The following is a 19325-nucleotide window of genomic DNA, read 5'->3' on the forward strand; positions in this document are numbered from 1 at the left end:
TTCACTTTCACACTCACCCTGCACTCACACTGATCACAATGCACTCACACTGATCACCATGCACTCACACTATTCCCCCTGCTCTCACAATGACCACACAGCACTTATGCCACTCGCTATGAACTCACACCTTTCTCCGTCCACTTACCCTGCGGTCACATGAGCATACCTCTCACTCTACACTCACAGTAATCACTCGACACTCAGAAGGCACTTCCACTGTTCACCCTGTACCTCACCCTGCTGTCACACAAGCACACTTACTCACCTTCACTCATGGGACACTTCACTTACCTGTCCCTCTCAGTGCTCACTCAAACAAGCCCATCACTAACCGTACATTCATTCGTCCCACTCTGCGCTTACATCCCCATCCAAATTCATATGGACACCTCACTCACCCTGGAGTCACTCTCCTCACCCTACTCTCACACTGTTGCATCACTCACCGTGCACTCACATGGGCACTCACATGGGCACTCCTTTCACTCACACAGCGCAGAGGATTAATGTGCCTGCTACAAAGAACGTGTACCAAGCAAATCACAGAACTGAGTGTGAGTAAACTACGAGTAGCCCTATAAAAAAATGAAATGTTTCTCAGAAAGGGACTATAGAGAGATGAGGTGGATTGTTGGTGAGTGGTAGTGAGGGAATTCATGGAGAAGGAGGAAATGGGGGAGAGGTGCCAAAAAAGACGGTTGCACTGTGCGCGACCTGTGCTAGGGCCAGCCCTGGCTTGGAGTCTTAGCCCACCCCACCCCCGAAGTGCAGGTCTAGTTACGCCCTGCAGGAAGTTCATAATGTTTCAGCAAAAGCTGCTGTACACGTTTAATGAAATGCTCACCCTGGCTAGAATGTCATGTTTCGTTGAAAACTAAGCTGATGTCATCACAATACCCAAACTGTGGATGACTCAGTAAATTACGCAAACGTTAAGCACATTAATTAATGTACATCCATCCGTACGTGCTATCAATGCAGTGACTGCATGCACACTCTGTCCACTCCATACCTAGTGCTACTGAGCACCAGTGAGCCCGTGCCATGGCTGAGGCAAAATCAGCCATTATCAGTCTGTGTTCAGGACTTTTAATCATGCCAAATTCACTCAAAAGCCTTCCTCCTCACTAACACCCAGGGAAATAGGAGTCCAAACTCATGCCGGTCCTCTTCTCCTCCAAGTAGACATCCTCTGGTCAAAAATCAACTAAATCAGCAGAGGTTTTCTCTTTGACAGGAAACACACTTATAGACATAGAAGAAGAACCATTCAAGCTTGTTCTAGACATTGACCTAAATGGCATGCCAGTTCCCTTCTTTGTGTTTCAAATCTGTTTATTGAAATCATAACAATACTCAACACATAGAGCAAACATCAAGCATGGCCACAGCTGATTTTTTGGGGGTAAAAAGGCGCTTATTTGAAATGGAGGATGAACTACTGGCATGAGAGTAGGAAAGGAACGAACAGAAAAAGCCCAACTGATCCCCTTATCCATGTACTCATTTGTGGTTTAGCAAGGGCAAAAGTGGGTGTGACCCTGATGGGATGAAAAAGGCTAGATTACATATATAACTCCCTGTGGTGGTGGCATCATGTGTTGCACCTGCGATATGTGAGTGTGCCTTCGGGAGCAGGCACAGGACCCCCAAGCATTTTGGGCAGAAGAGTTCATTGAAATCTGTAGAGAAGAGAGAGATAAAGGAGCCTCTGCTTTCTTGATATTCCTCCGGGCGATGCTCCACATCCAGAGTTAGTTTCTCCATGCCAAGGATTCACCATAGTCTAGAAAGCCATGTGGTGTGTGCTGGGACTGTGGTATCGCCCCAGTGGAAAAGAATGGCCTGATGCACTGCCTTCACAGCTAGTCCAATTTGATTTGGATTGTAATGGGTACGTAACGGGGTTAGGAAGGCCCAGAATTATATAAACCAAAATGTGAGGCAGCTGTGTTTTCATGTGGGCGTCAATGTCTGATAGGGCATCCTCCCAGTGTTAATCTAGCTTTGGCACAGCCATAGAAGATGTATCAATGTGCCTGGGGCACCGTAGCTTCTCCAGTATATCTTACTGTCGGTGGGGTTTACTCTGTGAAGTCTGGCAGGGGTAAGGTACCAGTAAGTGATGACCTTGGTGGTTGTTTCTGTGCTGACTACATTACGCACTATGTAATGCACCCGGTATTGAACTCACTCCGTTCTTTTGGTGGCAGAGGGGAGGGCGTCCTAGTTTTCGCCCACAGCCCAGCTGAGCAGGGGTCTTCTCCCCCATGGGGCCCCATAAGAGAAGGATGTAAAGTTCATTCATGAAGTACCTATCTCCATCTAGGAAGAGACATTTCTTCTAGAGTGTAAGGATCCTCTGCACAGCGTGTTGGATGAAGGGCTACATAAACCAGTGACATACTTTGAGGTAGCGGAGATGTACAGTTTCCGGGAAACCATAGTCCTCTTTGAAGAGAACAAATGAGATTATCACACGCTCATCAAAGACCTTTCTACCGACCTGCATCCCATCTGATGCCAGGAGGCGAATGCTGAGGGTGGGAGACCTGGGGTGAAGTCAGGGTTACCCAGGATGAGGGTTATTGGCAAGAGAAAGGTGGTCTGGCCCCTGCAGAACTCAAGAGTGGCCCATATGATGGGTGAAGAGCAGAGGCCACAGGCCCTATGTTTGCATGGGAGCCAAGGGGGGACTAGGGGGGTTCCAAATATGTGTCCTGCTATTGTGTGTTCCATAAAACACCAGCGTTTCTCTGACTTGTGTTGGAGCCATTCCACTAGGAAGTGCAATTGTTTGGCCTGATAATAGCTCATCAGATTTTGTGATCAACTGTCCACCCTTGACTGTGGGACAGTAGGACAAAATGGAGCAGCTCGGTTTGTAAAGTCTTGAGCAAAACTGGAGTCTGTGTAGCCCTCAGCACTTGAAACATGTACAAGGCTCTAGGGAGTACTATCATTTTTAGGGCTACGTTGCGACCAAGCCATTAGAGATGATAATGCTTCCATTGGTCTAGGTCTGCTTTGATCTTACTTAGCAGGATAAGGAAATTAATCAAGGTGGTATCTTCAATCTTGACATCCATCTGCAAAGGAAATGTCAGACTGTATCAAGATCAGCATATATCGAGTAGACAATTCCTTTGGGAGGGCTGGTGAGACTGAGATGTTACGCTCTTGGGATGTTTGCAGGTTGAATTTAAACTCAGACGCCTTCCCGAAAGAGGCTGCAGCTCATTGAGGTAACTGGGAAGGTAGTGAGATGGGTCATCAAGAGAAACCAGAACATTGTCAGCATACAAGCAAATGGTGTGTGTATCCCCTCCAAACCGGACTCCCACAATGCATGGGCCATCCTTCACTCTCTGCCCCATAATCTCGATGTAGAGGGTGATTAATAAGGGGGATAGTGGGCACCTCAGTTGTGTGCCCCTGCTATTGGGGAAAGAGTCTGACTGGATGCCATTAGCGTCACCGTCACCCATGGTGTGTTGTAGCCACTGCATATATGCAGCTGCAGAACCAAATCCCACAGCCAAATTGCCTCAGGTTAGCGGTAAGGTAAGGCCACTTCATCTTACCAAACACCTTCACGATGATCTCCCAATTGGAGCCTCTAGTCTTGTCAGCCAAATGTAGGATTCTCCCGCTGTTGTCACTCATTGCATATGGGTCCACTAGTAATGGCATAAGGAGATTGAGGCGAGCCACTAGAATGCTTGTGAAGAGTTTGGCATTTCTACAAAAACAATGGCTCCTGTGGAAAATTACTCAAATAATATGGTAATGTTACTGCACAATGGCAATGTAGGTGATTTGAAAACAGACGAAAGGCAAGTAGGTGGTATATACACTGGAAGAATATATTTGAATACCAGCCAAAACCAGCTAATTACTGATTTTACACATATATACACATATTATATACACTTATACAAATAGAAAACAGTGAATGTGTGTCCCAAGTGAATGATTTTAAACAAAAAACACAACTTATTTACAAAAATTCATACAAGAAAGGAAAATAACATAGGGAATCTATTGTGAATTCGTTTTTTGAAAAGAAAGATCGCGACCTATTGGTTCATTTACAAAATTATTATTCAAGTTGACCAATAATGACAACTTAAAAAACGGTCTGCTTCTTTACAAGTTGTCGACGATGTTTCGACCTTATATGGATAAAAGGTCTCTTCAGGACTGACTGTATATGGGGCACCTGCGATTTGCTGGTAATTGTATATACACAAGGACAGTGACACCGTGATAAAGGTGAATGAAAGCAACTTACAGAGATCCCAGCCGGGACCCCTGTCGTGACTCAATTTGGTGTACTGCACTGCCAATTGGTAAGCCCTGCCATTGTGCATCCGCCATCACTCACGGGATTGTCCGGAGTTTACCATTCGTACTAAAGAGCCAGCATCGTCTGAGCCCCTTATACTTCGGTCACCTTGTTGGCTTGAAACTTGATTCATCCTTAGCACTATTAAGTGCTCAGAGGTTTTTGAACCGTGGACAAGTTTCATAAATTGAACAAAACATTACGAGTACACCAAATTGAGTCACGACAGGGGTCCCGGCTAGGATCTCTGTAAGTTGCTTTCATTCACCTTTATCACAGTGTCACTGTCCTTGTGTATATACAATTACCAGCAAATCGCAGGTGCCCCATATACAGTCAGTCCTGAAGAGACCTTTTATCCATATAAGGTCGAAACGTCGTCGACAACTTGTAAAGAAGCAGACCGTTTTTTAAGTTGTCATTATTGGTCAACTTGAATATTAATTTTGTAAATGAACCAATAGGTCGCTATCTTTCTTTTCAAAAAACGAATTCACAATAGATTCCTTATGTTATTTTCCTTTCTTGTATGAATTTTTGTAAATAAGTTGTGTTTTTTGTTTAAAATCATTCACTTGGGACACAAATTCACTGTTTTCTATTTGTATAAGTGTATATAATATGTGTATATTGTCTATATGTGTAAAATCAGTAATTAATTTGGCTGGTATTCCAATATATTCTTCCAGTGTATATACCACCTACTTGCCTTTCGTCTGTTTTCAAATCACCTACATTGCCATTGTGCAGTAACATTACCATATTATTTGAGTAATTTTCCACAGGAGCCATTGTTTTTGTAGAAATACTTTACCCAGGCTCCCAGTGAGTAGGGTTCCCCTGTTAAATTCCTAACTGTGAAGAGTTTGGCGTCATCATTAATCAGTGAAATGTACCGATAAGAGCCACAATTTATTTAATCTTTCCCTGGCTCTGAAATTACTGCTATGAACGCCTCAAGCATGGATAGCAGTAGGGCTTCCATGTCTGGAAATGAGTAGTTGAACACTCTGGTAAGTACTAGGGCTAAAACCGGATAGAAGGTTTTGTAGAACAAGGTGAGGATGCCGTCTGGGCCAGGGGATTTGAGAGGTTTGAGACGGGCGATGGCTGATATGACCTCCTCTATGCGAATCGGCTTGTCTAAAGATTCTGCTTGTTGAGGGGTCAAATATGTAATGTATGCATCATGGAAGTATGTGAGACTGTCTGCCTCACTGAGGTTCTGGGTGCTTTAGAGATTTCATAAAAATCCCAAAAGCAGGCTGCTATGTCGGAGTCACTTGTTGCCTCTGTGCCATCCAGCCTATGAAGGGCCTTGACCCTCTCAATATGTCTGTGGGCAAGAAGTCTACTGCATCTCTCTCCCCCTGTGTAAAATTCATAACTGAACATATTCTGCTCCAACCTGTCAAGTTGATGTAGTTGCACCAGCGTAGCCTCTAGCTGTCTTCAGCTCCTTGGGGGCCCAGTCCTTTGGTAAATAGTTTCTAATTCTTTGACCCATCTTTGTAGGTCTATTCTCTTTGCCTTGTGGGTTTTATTGTCGGCCACAGAGGTTGCAATGAGTTCCCCTCTCATCACCACTTTCAGTGTCTCCATTGGGCATCCACAGCCATGTCTCCTGTATCATTGATGGCCAGAAAGTCTGTCATGGAGTGCGTAAGATTTATAACTGTGTAGGGGCGTTGGGGGAGAGTGTGCTGTAATCTCCATGGGGCAGTGGGGCCGTAGCGGCCCTGGTGTGAAGAGTGAGGTCAGTGGGGCATGGCCATATAGCACCATGGGTTCAATGGATATCTCTTGTACTATGGATTATTGTATTGTTGGAGAATCAAGAAAATTATCAATTGCAGTGTAGGGTTTATGGGCAGAAGAGTAGAATGTGTAGTCTCTGCCATTCAGGTGTGCCTGTCTCCAGAGGTCACCTAGCCCATATGACCAAAGCACTGTCCTGAACGGTTTAGGACAATTATTCATGACTAAGTTAAGGCCTTCTCCTATGAGGTTAGCTTGTTTGTGAGAATCGAGGACGTCTTGGGCTGCCAGCTGGTTATCATTTGGTGCGTATACGGTGGCCCCCACTTGGACATGAAGGGTCAGTAATCTACACAGAATTTCAGCCACCTTGGTCCAGATTGTCCCCCTGAAGGAGCGAGAGAACAGGATGGTCACCCTCATTTCTTGCCTTGGCTGGAGGAGAAGTATTGTTGTGGGAAGTAGCATGATTGCATCCTGTGCCAGTCTTGGGGCATCAGGTGGGTTTCTTGATGGAGGCACATGTCCCCTCCAGTCTGCTCCAGCAAAGACAGGACTGCCTTCATTTTAGTAGTGTTATGAATCGCTCAGACATAGAGGTTCATATTTTAATGGTCATGGGCGTTTAGCGACGGACAAGCATGTGTCAGGGTATCACATTGAGGTGAGGCAAAGGGAGGGATCTGGCCAACCTGCAGGACTGTGGGGTGCTATTGGGGGGAATCTGTAGTGTGCTAAGGTGTCTGAATGGCTCAGTAGATAAGGTAAGTATGACCCCATTTGAATCTTTAAGTAAAACATACACCTGGAACAGTCTGGAAAACCAATAAACAGCAGAAATAAGGAACAATGTCTTGATAGTAGTTTAGGGTTTTCAGGTGGATCTATTCACATCAAAAGTGACATCCAAAGTCATTTGCTACCCAGCCCCTGCCAGAGCAGTGCGGGTTCTGGGAATGGCTCAAAGGAAGCAGAAAGGTCCAACGGCAAGTCCGGCTTAGGTCAGTCTGCTTCAGTGCAATCCGAGTAACCCGTAAGGCTGCTGATGAAGGCTTGGCCCTCCAGGGCCATGGTAGTAGGGTGTGGACGCAGGCCTCGTTGAGTTTTATGGGTGCGGTGCCAACGCTGTTCACGTCCACCAGCAGAAACATGGGCATTCCTGGCTTCCACGTTGGGGTTTTCATTAGGAAGGTTCAAGAGGAATCACCCCCCTTCAACTGTCCGGACCTGATGGAGTTTTTTGTGTCAGAGGAAAACAATGCAAATTTGGTGGCTCCAATTGTATAGCATGCCTTTGCTTCTGAGAATTTCCATTACTGGCCGAAAACCCCTGCGCTTCAGAAGCATTAGTGCAGAGAGGTCCTGGAAGAGTGCAAGCTTGTGACCCCTGAACTGATCAGGGTGTGCATCTCGCACCAGGTGTAGAATTTATTCCATTAGCTGGAAGTCATGGACGCATTTTAAAATGTCCGCGGGGGCATGCTTTCTCTGCTATTCTGACCTACTCTTTGTGTGCGAATGAGTTTTAAAGAGGTCTTGGTTTCCACGCCCAGGATTTGGTGAAACAATGCTTGCATGAAGTTTGTTATGTCCAAATTTCAGTCCCTGTGGGAGCCCTTCTGGTGCAGATATTGTTTCTGCAGGAGCAGTCCTCCAGATCTTCTGTGTGGGCCAGGAGAGACGCCTGTTGCTCCTGAAGGCAGAGGACCTGCTTCTGCAGATGTTTGCACTCATACTCTTGGGCAGAGGTGTTGTCCTCAAGCATGGAGCATATCCCCAAAACCTCCAGCTCTTGCCTGAGCTCTCGGGTGTGTTGCAAAAGGTATTGGTTCACTGCCTGGAGGTTCTCTTGGAAGGAGGAAAAGATGGATTAAAGGAACAACCATGACAGAGGCACATCATCGCCTACGCTAATCCTGGTGGCCAGGCGACGGCTGTCGCTGGCAGCCATGCTGGTGGAATAGTTAAAAATTTCCTTAAGGTTATGTTCTTTCTTTCCCTGTCTTGCTGTCATCCTGCTGTCAGGGTGAATCCTCTGTCGTGGGACCATGATGCAGTAGCACATCGCAGCCCAACACAGTATGCTGAGCGCAATGTGGGCAAAGGCTGGGCAGCAGCGCCTTCACTGTCTGACGTTGATGGGTCTCTGATGCTACGGGGAAAAGTCTTGAATGGTCCTCTCATCTGTGGGCCTCAGACCCTGACTTTCAAGGCTGTGGCCGCCTACTTAAGGGCCGCGGCTCCCAGCCCAATCTTCACGCCATCCATTGAAGGCAAATGGAAATGTTCTTCATGGGAAAAGCAGCGGTTGTCCCTCCTTCCGAGATCGTCTCGCAAGGGTGCCACTCAGTGAGGGGCTGTAATGGATCTCTGGTATGGTGGTTAGACAAAGCTGTTTGTGGTGAGTCAGTGGAGGAGCGAGGAAAGCGTTCTTCCCAGGTTTATGGGAACACTCATACAGCGCCCATGGAATGCCTTCCCAGGGCAGAGTAATGCAACTCAGCGATTTGCATTGCGTTACTCCAGATTTTTGGAGCCACTCAGAGCCACGTAAAGTGGTTTTGCATGGCTTCAAAAATCTGTCTTACGGGTTGTGCCACTCTTGCACCGCGTTGCATAATGCAAGAGAGATGGAAACAGCCTCATAAATAGGCCTCACTGACTTTGCTAGATTCAGAAATAAACCTTTCCTGTCGCTTACAAACGTCCCAATTATTAGGGTACGGGGTTCCACTTCGACCCTGATATTCATTAGTGCCGCCCGCATGCTTCTGAGCAAACCTTGGCACCCAAACTTTTTTTTTGTAACTTAAGCACGAATTTGGACATTTTGTACATGCACCTCTATTTAGATGCAACATATTGCATGTGGTATGCCTAAAATAATGCTGTAATACCAGGGCGTTGGCAGAAATGTCCTATACAAGTTTCATTACTATATAATGCAATTTCCATACAGTACCCTAAGCCTTCTTATTACGATGTTCCTTTCCTCATACAGCTAATGGGTATGTGATACGTGTGCCCCTGTGAACAGCACCATGAACAAAGGGTTTTCGGCTCTGTTACCCGCTGGTGGCATCTTATCCAAAGCCTTAAAAACATTTCTCTGAGAATGAAGCATGAAGCATACGTTAACAGTATCTGTAAAGCACTTACAAGAAAAGAAATCAAAAACAGTATTCAGAGGTTGTTTGCTATTGGAAAGGCTTCACTGTCCCGCCATCTTGATTCATTGTTTATTCCTAACATAGACCTGCGCCATGAACCTCAGAAGGCCTGGAATTTTTAAGTGACAAGCCCTCGTATTCTAAAAAGGCAATGGGAGAGCTCCGGGGTGCTGAGGGGGTAACTGCTGCCTGCAGCCTTGATCTACACTGGGCAGTTCAAATATGCCGACTCAAACCCTGCTCTGACGTAGGGCCTTTGTCACGAGACCAGTTACCATGGCACTGCCTCGAAAATATAACGAATCAAGCAGCGCATCAATACCTGGAGAATAAATAGAATAAAGTACTACTTATAATATATTATTCTGAGCTCACTGGGTAGTAATTTGTGCAGGGGGCTGCAAATAACTCTTTCTCGTTTAATTATGGGAAAGCTGTTCCTCAAGGAAGAAATGCACTCTGCTGGGATCACAGAAGAGCCAAGTTGCTGAGTGATTAAAGAGACCGACGCTGTCTGCATGCTTGTGGTAAAGAGCTAATAAGCTTGTTTTGTGCTGGATGAATTGTTGGAAATAATTTCTCAATTTGCGTGCTTGTTGGCTAAAGCAGCCAAGTTGAATCTTTTGAGGCAATCTTGGCCATTGAAAGCTTTGTTGCGCAAACTGGCGTGAAACTGTCGAAATTTGGCTGAAAATCAGTTCTTGACCTGAAGCTGGAGGTGTTCCTGCTTCCGGAGACGGCTTTGGAAGCTGCCTTTGCTGAAAGTGATGACCCGCTGGTTATGAAAGGAGTATCACGACATTCTTCTAATCAAGTATTCAGTGGCCTGTAAATTGGGTTTAAATGCAGATCTCGAATTAAAATATGACATCAAAGTGTATGTTGGCATGGAAGAGTGATAGAGGCGCTTTATCAAGTATTCAGCGGCCTGTAAATTGGGTTTAAATGCAGATCTCGAATTAAAATATGGCATCACAGTGTATGTTGGCATGGAACAGTGATAGAGGCCTTTTTATTTATCAGCTGCTCAAATTGGTTAAATCCTAAAAGTTAATAAAGGTTTTTTGACATAATAGCACCCATTTCATGGGTAACGCACTTGTTCCTCTTCGCGGGGGTGGCCTGTTCACTGACAACCCATCTCGTATTTACTATGGAAGGCCGCCTTGAGGCACACCAGGACACTGGATTGATTTACAGCGACTCCGGATCCGAAGTTCATGAGTAGCCCCTCAAAGTTACTTATTTATTTATTTTCGACTTTTTGAAGAGGGTAAACTTATATTTCAAGTTTGCAAAAAGCATGCAGTACTTTCTGGCCACTCTCATGCATTCGATTTTAGTAAACTATTTTGGCTGCCTTGAGCTGGCATCTCTGCCTACATTAAAAGGTGTGGGTGATGACTTCCAAGGGGTCTTAAGCAGAATAAGAATTAGATTTCAGGGCAGCAGCAAGAATCCGAATACGAATAAAGGGTAGCAACAAGAAATGTCAGGGACAAGCAGTCATCAATTGTTCAGTGTCACATACTGCTAATAAACTCAATCCCCTATTCGTGTAACCAAGCAATAGAAACTTATAAATCTCATTTTACTTCCTCTATTAATCAACCGAATTCATAAATTCGAGAAAGTTAAGAAGGTCCTGAGAAAGTTAATTAAAAATAGCAATATGCGAATAATCTTAGATATTCATATAAAATAGCTTTGGGACACTTAACTCAAAATGATTGTATTGTGATGCAAGTACTTAGTCTAGAGCAAGGGATTGTTGCATTTGATGTTGATAATTACAGTAATGCTGTACTTTTAATTTAGAATTCAATCATCCTGCTAGAACATAAAGCAGATGATAGAGGACAGATTAGTGAGGAGAAACATTTCTTAATAAACGATAACCCCAAAGTTCTGCAACACATACAGTACAGATAATAATAACTACAAATATTCAGTAGCCAGGAAGTTAAACTTTAGCCATTCTCCAAATTAGTTGAAGCTTTCCTGTCTTCGTAGTACTGAAAAGTGAGCAGAGGTTATGGCTTTCTCTGTTCCTGCCCTTCGTGGACCATCCACCAGGTTTTAGGTGGACAAACAAATTTCAAAGCGGGGGATCGTTTCTTGAAGGCAACAAATGCATTGGTCCCTAAGTCATGGGGGACATTGTTTTTGAGGATTGCCCCACCTTAAATAGCGGTACAAAATGGGGTGGTGATGGATGGAGCATCTGAATCAATCAAACACTCACACCCAGTCAAAAGGGTCAGACTGATTTGCATATAGCCATGTCTGAACTGGGGTGGCAGAGTGGGCTAAAGAACGGTGATGGATTAAACCCAGATCTTTTGACTGGGTGTGAGTGTTTGATTGATTCATATGCTCCGTCCATCACCACCCCCTTTTGTACCGCTTTTGGCTGCCATAAGTGTGGCAGGGTATGCTCAGACTTGAGTCCCTTGCTCACTTTGCCACTGGATTCAAGCAAGCCGGGCTGAAGGCGGCTGGAATCCCAGAAACCGGTCTTCGAAAGCTTGTTTCCGGTCCAGGGAAGACATGGCTTGGCAGTTCAGGCTGGACTGTTCCCGTGAGGCACAGGGTTAGACTGATTTGCATATAGCCATATCTGAACTGGGGTGGCAGAGTGGGCTAAAGAACAGTGATGGATTAAACCCAGATCTTTTGACTGGGTGTGAGTGTTTGATTGATTCAGATGCTCTATCCATCACCACCCCCTTTTGTACCGCTTTTGGCCGCCATAAGTGTAGCAGGGTATGCTCAGACATGAGTTCCTTGCTCACTTTACCACTGGATTCAAGCAAGCCGGGCTGAAGGCGGCTGTAATTCCAGAAACCGGTCCTCGGAAGCTTGTTTCCATTCCAGGGAAGACATGGCTTGGCAGTTCGGGCTGGACTGTTCCCATGAGGCACAGGGTCAGACTGATTTTCATATAGCCATGTCTGAACTGGAGTGGCAGAGTGGGCTAAAGAATGATGATGGATTAAACCCAGATCTTTTGACTGGGTGTGAGTGTTTGATTGATTCAGATGTTCCGTCCATCACCACCCCCTTTTGTACCCCCCTTTTGCACCCCCCACTACTTAATGGCAGCGGCTACACAGTGAAAGTGCATTCCACTGACCTAGTAGTGGAATGCTCCCTCTCCTGGCACAGCTCTGCCAGGTAGCTGCTGCCCCCGTTGCAGCTATTGACCCGCTGGTCAGAAGTTCGAGGCCCTCCTACACTCTCTGGCTCCCGCCTGCACCTCATCCTTGGTGGTCTAGTGGTAGAGCCTCACTGCTCTGCTGCTGGGCTGCCCTATGTCTTGCTGTGCCTCCTTTTTTCAACCATGATTCTGCCATTTATCTCAGTCTTTTTTCCTACCCTTTTCTGCACTCTTCTTTTTTTTCCTTTTTCCTTTTTGCCTTTTTTGCCTCTCATCCCTGTGAGCCCCCATGACCCCGCCCTCCTCCAGTGACCCGTCCCATTTCCCGTGTTTCCCACCTCCCAGCTGTCCAGACCCCCAGCATACTACTTAATGGCGAGAACACCAAATGTATGCCAAAGGCAAGCCTGTCTGCCCCCGTCCGTACCTGGACTGTGCCCAGCGCAATGGACAATGGTTCTCGGACCTTCCACGAACACAATATCAGCACCCTCCTCACCTTCAACACCGGACACCACATGGCTTGCCACCTCGCATCACCGAAGGACACCCAAGGACCCTTTTCATGCCACAACTGCAGCTACACCCTAACCCACCTCCGCACTCCAACGCCCCCACCTCTCAATCGACCAACAGCTCAGCTGCATTCTCCTTAATGTTCACTTCCTCCACAAACACACCACTGACCTCTGGGACCTCCTAGATTCCATCTTTCCTCACCTTCCTCACAGAAACCTGGATGAACCCCAGCAGCTTCCTGACATTGCCATCGCCATCCCTGATGCTTACAAGGTCACCGGCAAGGACCGCGCCAACCAACCCGGAGGAGGCATTGCCATTGTCCACAAAAACACCCTTTGCCTGACCACCCACTCGGACAACCCAATGACAACTATGGAATACCTCCACTTCCACTTCCAGATCCAGACCAACACCACCCTCCACGGCCCCCATCATCTACGACCACCTGGCCTTTGACCGCCCTTCACCAAAGCCATCATCAACCTCATCCTCCCCAGGCCCTCGCATCCACCAATGACATCCTACTCAGCTACCTCAATTTCCACCTGGACAACCCCAACAACAAGAACACTGCATCCCTTCTGGAGAACCTCACCATCATAGGACTCAAGCAGTTAATAACAGCTCCGACTCACGCAGCAGGACACACACTCGACCACATCTTCTCCACCAGTGGAAATATCACCTACATCCACACAATCAAACTCCTCTTGACTGGCCACCACTGAGTGCACTTTGCCTTCACCCAACCCACTGTACACCAATGCACTCACCGCCCACTGGTCGTAGCTGGAATAAGGGCACCGAATAACAGCTCACCGCCTCCCTCAGCACTACCACACCACCGACAGACGCTGACGCCAATTCCACAGCACGCATTCTCCACCAATGAATCTCAAACTGCACCGACACTCTGGCACCCCTCAAGAAGGCACCCAGAAAGCAACACTCCAAGAAAGCCAACTTATTCATCCTTCATGAGTCCAGACGTACCTACAGATGACTAGAGAAGATATGGAGGAACAACAAAAACGCCGGGCCCCCACACAACCTTCAAAGCCACTATCTCCCCACATTACCTCCTCCTCAAAAGCACTAAGAAAACGGCCCTCCAGGGCAGAATAAATGCCAATGCACACAACAGTAAAGAATCTTCGCCATCGTCAAGGTGAAACGTGAAAAAGTATTTTATTGTTCGATTATTTAAAATCATTACAATATGCTAACAATATAAAATAATTGTCTAAAAACCAAATAAGTTAAATTCCTTGATTATCACTACAGCCTAATAAAGGGCCATCGTCAAGGTGTTCGCTTGGCCCAACTGCACAACCACGGCTGTATGACCCTCCCAAGACCTCTGCAACAAACTCAGCACCTTCTTCTACCACAAGATCAGGCAGCTCTATGACAGCTTCGATCCCAAGACCCTCCCACCAAGCCCAACACCACGGCACCCAATCACACCACCCCCCAACAGATCCTGCTCAACTGGACCCCACTCATCACGGATGACACTCTCAAGACCATGAAGAGCATCCACTCTGGAGTCCCCTCGGACCCATGTTCGCACCACATCTTCAACAAAGCAGCCACCACTATCTGCTCTGAGCTTCGCTGCACCATCAACTGCTCCATCGAGACCGCCAGCCTTGTCGAGGACTGGAAACATGCTGAGATCAACCTTCTGCTAAAGAAACCATCCGCCAACCCAACCGACTTCAAGAACTTCAGATCCATCTCCCTGCTCGCCTTCCCAGCCAAGGTCATCGAGAAGGCCATCAACGCCCAAATGTCAGAGTTTATTGAAGCAAACCACGTCCTGGACATCTCCCAATCAGGAGCAACCACAGCACCGAGACCGCACTTCTTGCCGCCACTGATGGCATCCGCTCCCCCTCAACCGAGGCAAAAACTCTGCCCTCATCGTCCTGAATCTCTCAGCCACCTTCAACACCATCTCCCACCACACCCTAATCAAGAGACTCCATGACCCCGGCATACGCAACAGGGCCCTGGACTGGATCCACTTCTTCCCCGCCAGGCGAACACAGCGAGACAGACTACCTCCATTCCTCTCCGAACCCACAGAGATCATCTGTGGAGTTCTCCAGGACTCCTTCCTAAGCCCCACCCTCTTCAGCATCTACATGGCCCCTCTTGCAACCATCTACAAGAACCACAGACTTAACATCGCCTCCTACATTGATGAAACCCAACTGATCCTCTCCCTCACAAACGAACCAACAACTGGCAGAAACAACTTCCACAGTGGAATGAAGGCCATCGCCACCTGGATGAAGAGCAGCTGCCTCAAACTGAATTTGGACAGACCAAAGTTCTCATCCTAAGACCCTCACCCTTAGCATGGAATGACTCCTGGTTGCCTTCCACACTGGAACTCCACCCACCCCCACAGACCACGCATGTAACCTCAACATCATACTGGATTCCTCACTCACAATGAACCATCAGGTCAACGCTGTTGCTTCATCATGCTTCCACGTGCTCCACCTGCTTCAAAAGACATTCAGATGGATCCCCAGTATATCAAGAAAAACACCCACACACTCAGGCAACACACTCTATGCCGGCATCAACCACAAACTCCTCAGGAAACTTCAGAGCGTTCAAAACATCACAGCCAGACTGATCCTCGACATCCCTCACCATTGCCACATCTCCAAACACCTCAGAGAACTCCACTGGCTCCCAGTCAGAAAAAGAATCACCTTCAAGCTCCTCACTAATGCCTACAAAGCCCTCCATGACACCGGACCCACATTCCTGAACCACCGCCTCTTATTCCACGTCCCCACCAAACGCCTCTGCTCCACCCAGCTGGCTCTGGCCACCCTCCCTTGGATCCACAAGACAAGAACTGGAGGAAGATCCTTCTCCTGCCTCACCACCAAGACCTGGAGCACCCTGCCTACCCACCTCAGACAATCCCTGTTGCTGACCCAATACATGAAGGACCTCAAGACCTGGCTCTTCGACTGAACACCTAAGCGCAGATCGACCAGCAGACTCAACCCCAACCCCGCTCTCAGCTCCTTGAGACCCTCACGGATGAGTAGCTGTACAACCCCTGATTGATTGATTGATTGATTAATCAACAATACAGTGGTCTCTCCCGAAATGAAATCATGATCAATATTTCTTATCCAAACATTTCACAAAATGCCTAGCAATCAGTTTCACAAACTCATATTTCAATTCACTTCACAAATGCATAGTTAGACCTATCAGCCTTAGGTTGGTCTCCCCCCCATGTTTTGCCTTCCTCCTCCATTTTTTCTGACCTAATTTTATTGGACCTAGGACTCTGAGCTCTTTACCACTGCTAACCAGTGCTAAACTGCATGTGTTTGCTTCTCTGAACATGGTAATATTGGCTCATACCCAATTGGCATATTTAATTTACTTATAAGTCCATATTACAGTGCACTACATAAGCACAGGGCCTGTGAACTAAATGCGACTGGGGGCGTGGCCAAGCAGGTGACGAAGATGGCCGCCAGGTTTTGAAGCTCTGTTGAGCATACCAGCCTTCAAACAGATTCCCTGGTCAAATGTCACCCATGAGCCCAGCACTTTGGCGCTAGAAATTGCGGATGGTGGTCTGGCCCTGCCAACCCCACTATTGTCCCGCTGGAGGCCCATGTTGGAGTTTCTGAGGCTGTGGATGTCGCGCTTTGGCCACAAGACCACACAGTTAATTAAAGGAGCGAGACAGCGGCCGGCCTCCTACTGAGCGGGCGGACCCTGCGGGAGCGGGGGGACGAAGAACATAGCGCTGCCGTGGCTCGTCTCGGCAGTGAAGACCCGATGAGTTGTGTTGTGCCCTCCGCCCCAGAACATTGTTAGTGCCCTGACCTGTGCTGAGGGGACTGCCGGGTCCACTACATTGCGGCCCGCGTCGTAGCGCAAAACATCTGACACTGCCCAAGTTATTTCCAGATCGGCGCGGGAGTCGGCGTGCGAGATGCTGACCCCACCGATCCAACACCTGGTCTGTGGGGGTTGCCAGCAGACGGGGTGCTGACGCACCCCGGCCCGGCGCAGGAGCCATGCCCTCCCCTTCCTTGACAAGCGGAGGCTGCGGAGGTGGGGGAGGAAGACCGGTGTGCGGCCCATGATGTGCCCCGCTCCAGAACCTTGCTTATGACTGATGGCAGCAGCCTGAAAGTGGGGGCAGTGTTCCTTCAACAAATGCGACCCTCCGCAGCATAGTAGTGCTGAACAGCCCAGCAGAGGCCGAAAGCGGTGCTGTGGCTTTGCTCAGGCCGCTTGCTGCCGCCGCTGATTCCACCAGTGGTCGGCCTGGAGATTAACACGTTGCAGCGCTCATATTTTCCTTATAAGATGCACATTCTATGGTCCACATCCATGCTTGTCCTAGCAGTGCCTTTCTACTTACTGACCCAGTCCCTTCTTTGTGCCTACTCTGGTGACGATGTCACTTCATCTTTAGGGTTTCACACGTTGCGCAGTGACTCCCCGCTTTGAACCACCTGGGGGCAATTTGCACGCTACCAACAAGGACATTGCGCTTCTGTGCAAATATATCACCAACCCCCTCCTTTGCCCAGATGTACTGCAGCCGGGATTTGATCAGTATCCTGACCCGACGGCGAGGTTGCAGGACCAGTCACTTGCCAGCACTCCTTGCAATCGAGTCCACGCGACATCCTGGCGGCTCCCAACCCTGTCTGCCATTATCATCCGGCTTGTTATCCGTGTCCCGGCCGCGCCCACGCCAGTTAATCGCATCTCCCAGCGGACCCTGGCCCACACCTGTGCCACTTCGGGAGCACGGGTCTCTGACCCTTGCATAACAATCATCACACACTGACATTCCTCCCCATCCTCCACGAGGTTGGGGGCGGATAGCGCAGGAACACCTCCTGGGGCCTGGAGGGTCACGGCACATGGGCTTGAACGTGGCAAGGGCCACAAAGACCCGTAACAAAGTACTTTGCCATTTGAAAAAGTATCGGAAACCACCCTTCAGCAGGACCCAACCATGGCAGAGTCTGCACTCCAGGTGGGGCAGGACGACTCCCCCTCCGACTCCCAGGCATCTTTGCTGCAAGAGATGAGGGTGGGCTTTAAAGAATTGGACAGTCCGTTTGACTTGCTCGACAGGAACATCTCAAGCCTAGGCGCCAAAATACAAGTCCACGACAGACGGCTCGATGTGGCTGAAGCACGTATCTTGGATATCGAGGATGGGACTGCGCAATCCGTGAAGCGTCTGGAGAGGGTCGAGCGTATTCTAAAGGAGGTTGCCATCAAAAATGAAGACTTGGAAGTGCGCAGTCTCCACAATAATCTACGCATTCTTGGTGTTCCTGAGGTGACTCCCACTGGTAAATTTTGCCCGTGCCCCTGGCACATTGTAAAGTTTGTGTGTTATCTAATGTGTTTTGTTTATTATAAATACAAAGGCTATTTTTTTATATATATCTTTGTGTGGAGTGTTTCTTTGTGGTGGGCCTTGGGTGTTGTTGCTGGGGTGCGTGCGCAAATACTTAACTCATACCGCCTCCAAGTTTAGCCTAGACTGCTCGCGCCACATTACTTAGAGGGCGAGTGGGGGTTGCCTTGTGTGTTTGACTCCCTTGCCCTGACCTTAGAAATGGTGATCCCTGACTGACCTCGACGCGAGTCTTGGCCGTCCAGGGTCCCGTTTCTAACAGTGTTCCTGAGGTGACTCCCACTGGCCGCATGGATCGATTTGTCGAGACTATACTAATCGGCCTATTCGGCAAAGAATCCTTTACTTCCGGCTTGGTAATCGAGAGGGCTCACAGATCAATGTGACCACACCCAAACCCGGGTCTTCCTCCCAAGCCCACAGTGGCACAAGTCATGAATTTCCAGGACCGAGACGCGGCGCTGCACCTGGCACAATAGAAAGGGGATATCGACTGGTTGGGCGCAAAACTATCCTTTTACCCAGACTTCACAGCCATGGTTCAAGACGCACAGCGTAAATTCAATGGTATCAAAGCTACCTTGAGAAACTTAAGGCTACAATATGGCATGTTATACCCCGCCATTCTGAAGGTGGATTTCGACGGCAGGGCCTGTGTTTTTGAAAACCCAACTAAGGCGCAGCAGTTCTGTAGAGACTTCAAACAAAATAATGTTTCCTCCAACAGAGCGGGAGCGAGCCCGTCTCCCCCACACAGCGGATCCGACGCAAGTGGCGAACTGTTTTCCAGTGCTGGCACGGGTTGACTCAACAATTACATTTATGCAATCACGTTCAAATATAACTATTGAGAATCTGTTTTCTTCATCATTATTGCATTGTCATTGATTTAGCTGGTAGCTTGACCTGGCATTGCAGCCC

The sequence above is a fragment of the Lissotriton vulgaris genome, chromosome 3_1, assembly GCF_964263255.1.
Source record: "Lissotriton vulgaris chromosome 3_1, aLisVul1.2, whole genome shotgun sequence".
In the NCBI taxonomy this organism is placed as follows: domain Eukaryota; kingdom Metazoa; phylum Chordata; class Amphibia; order Caudata; family Salamandridae; genus Lissotriton; species Lissotriton vulgaris.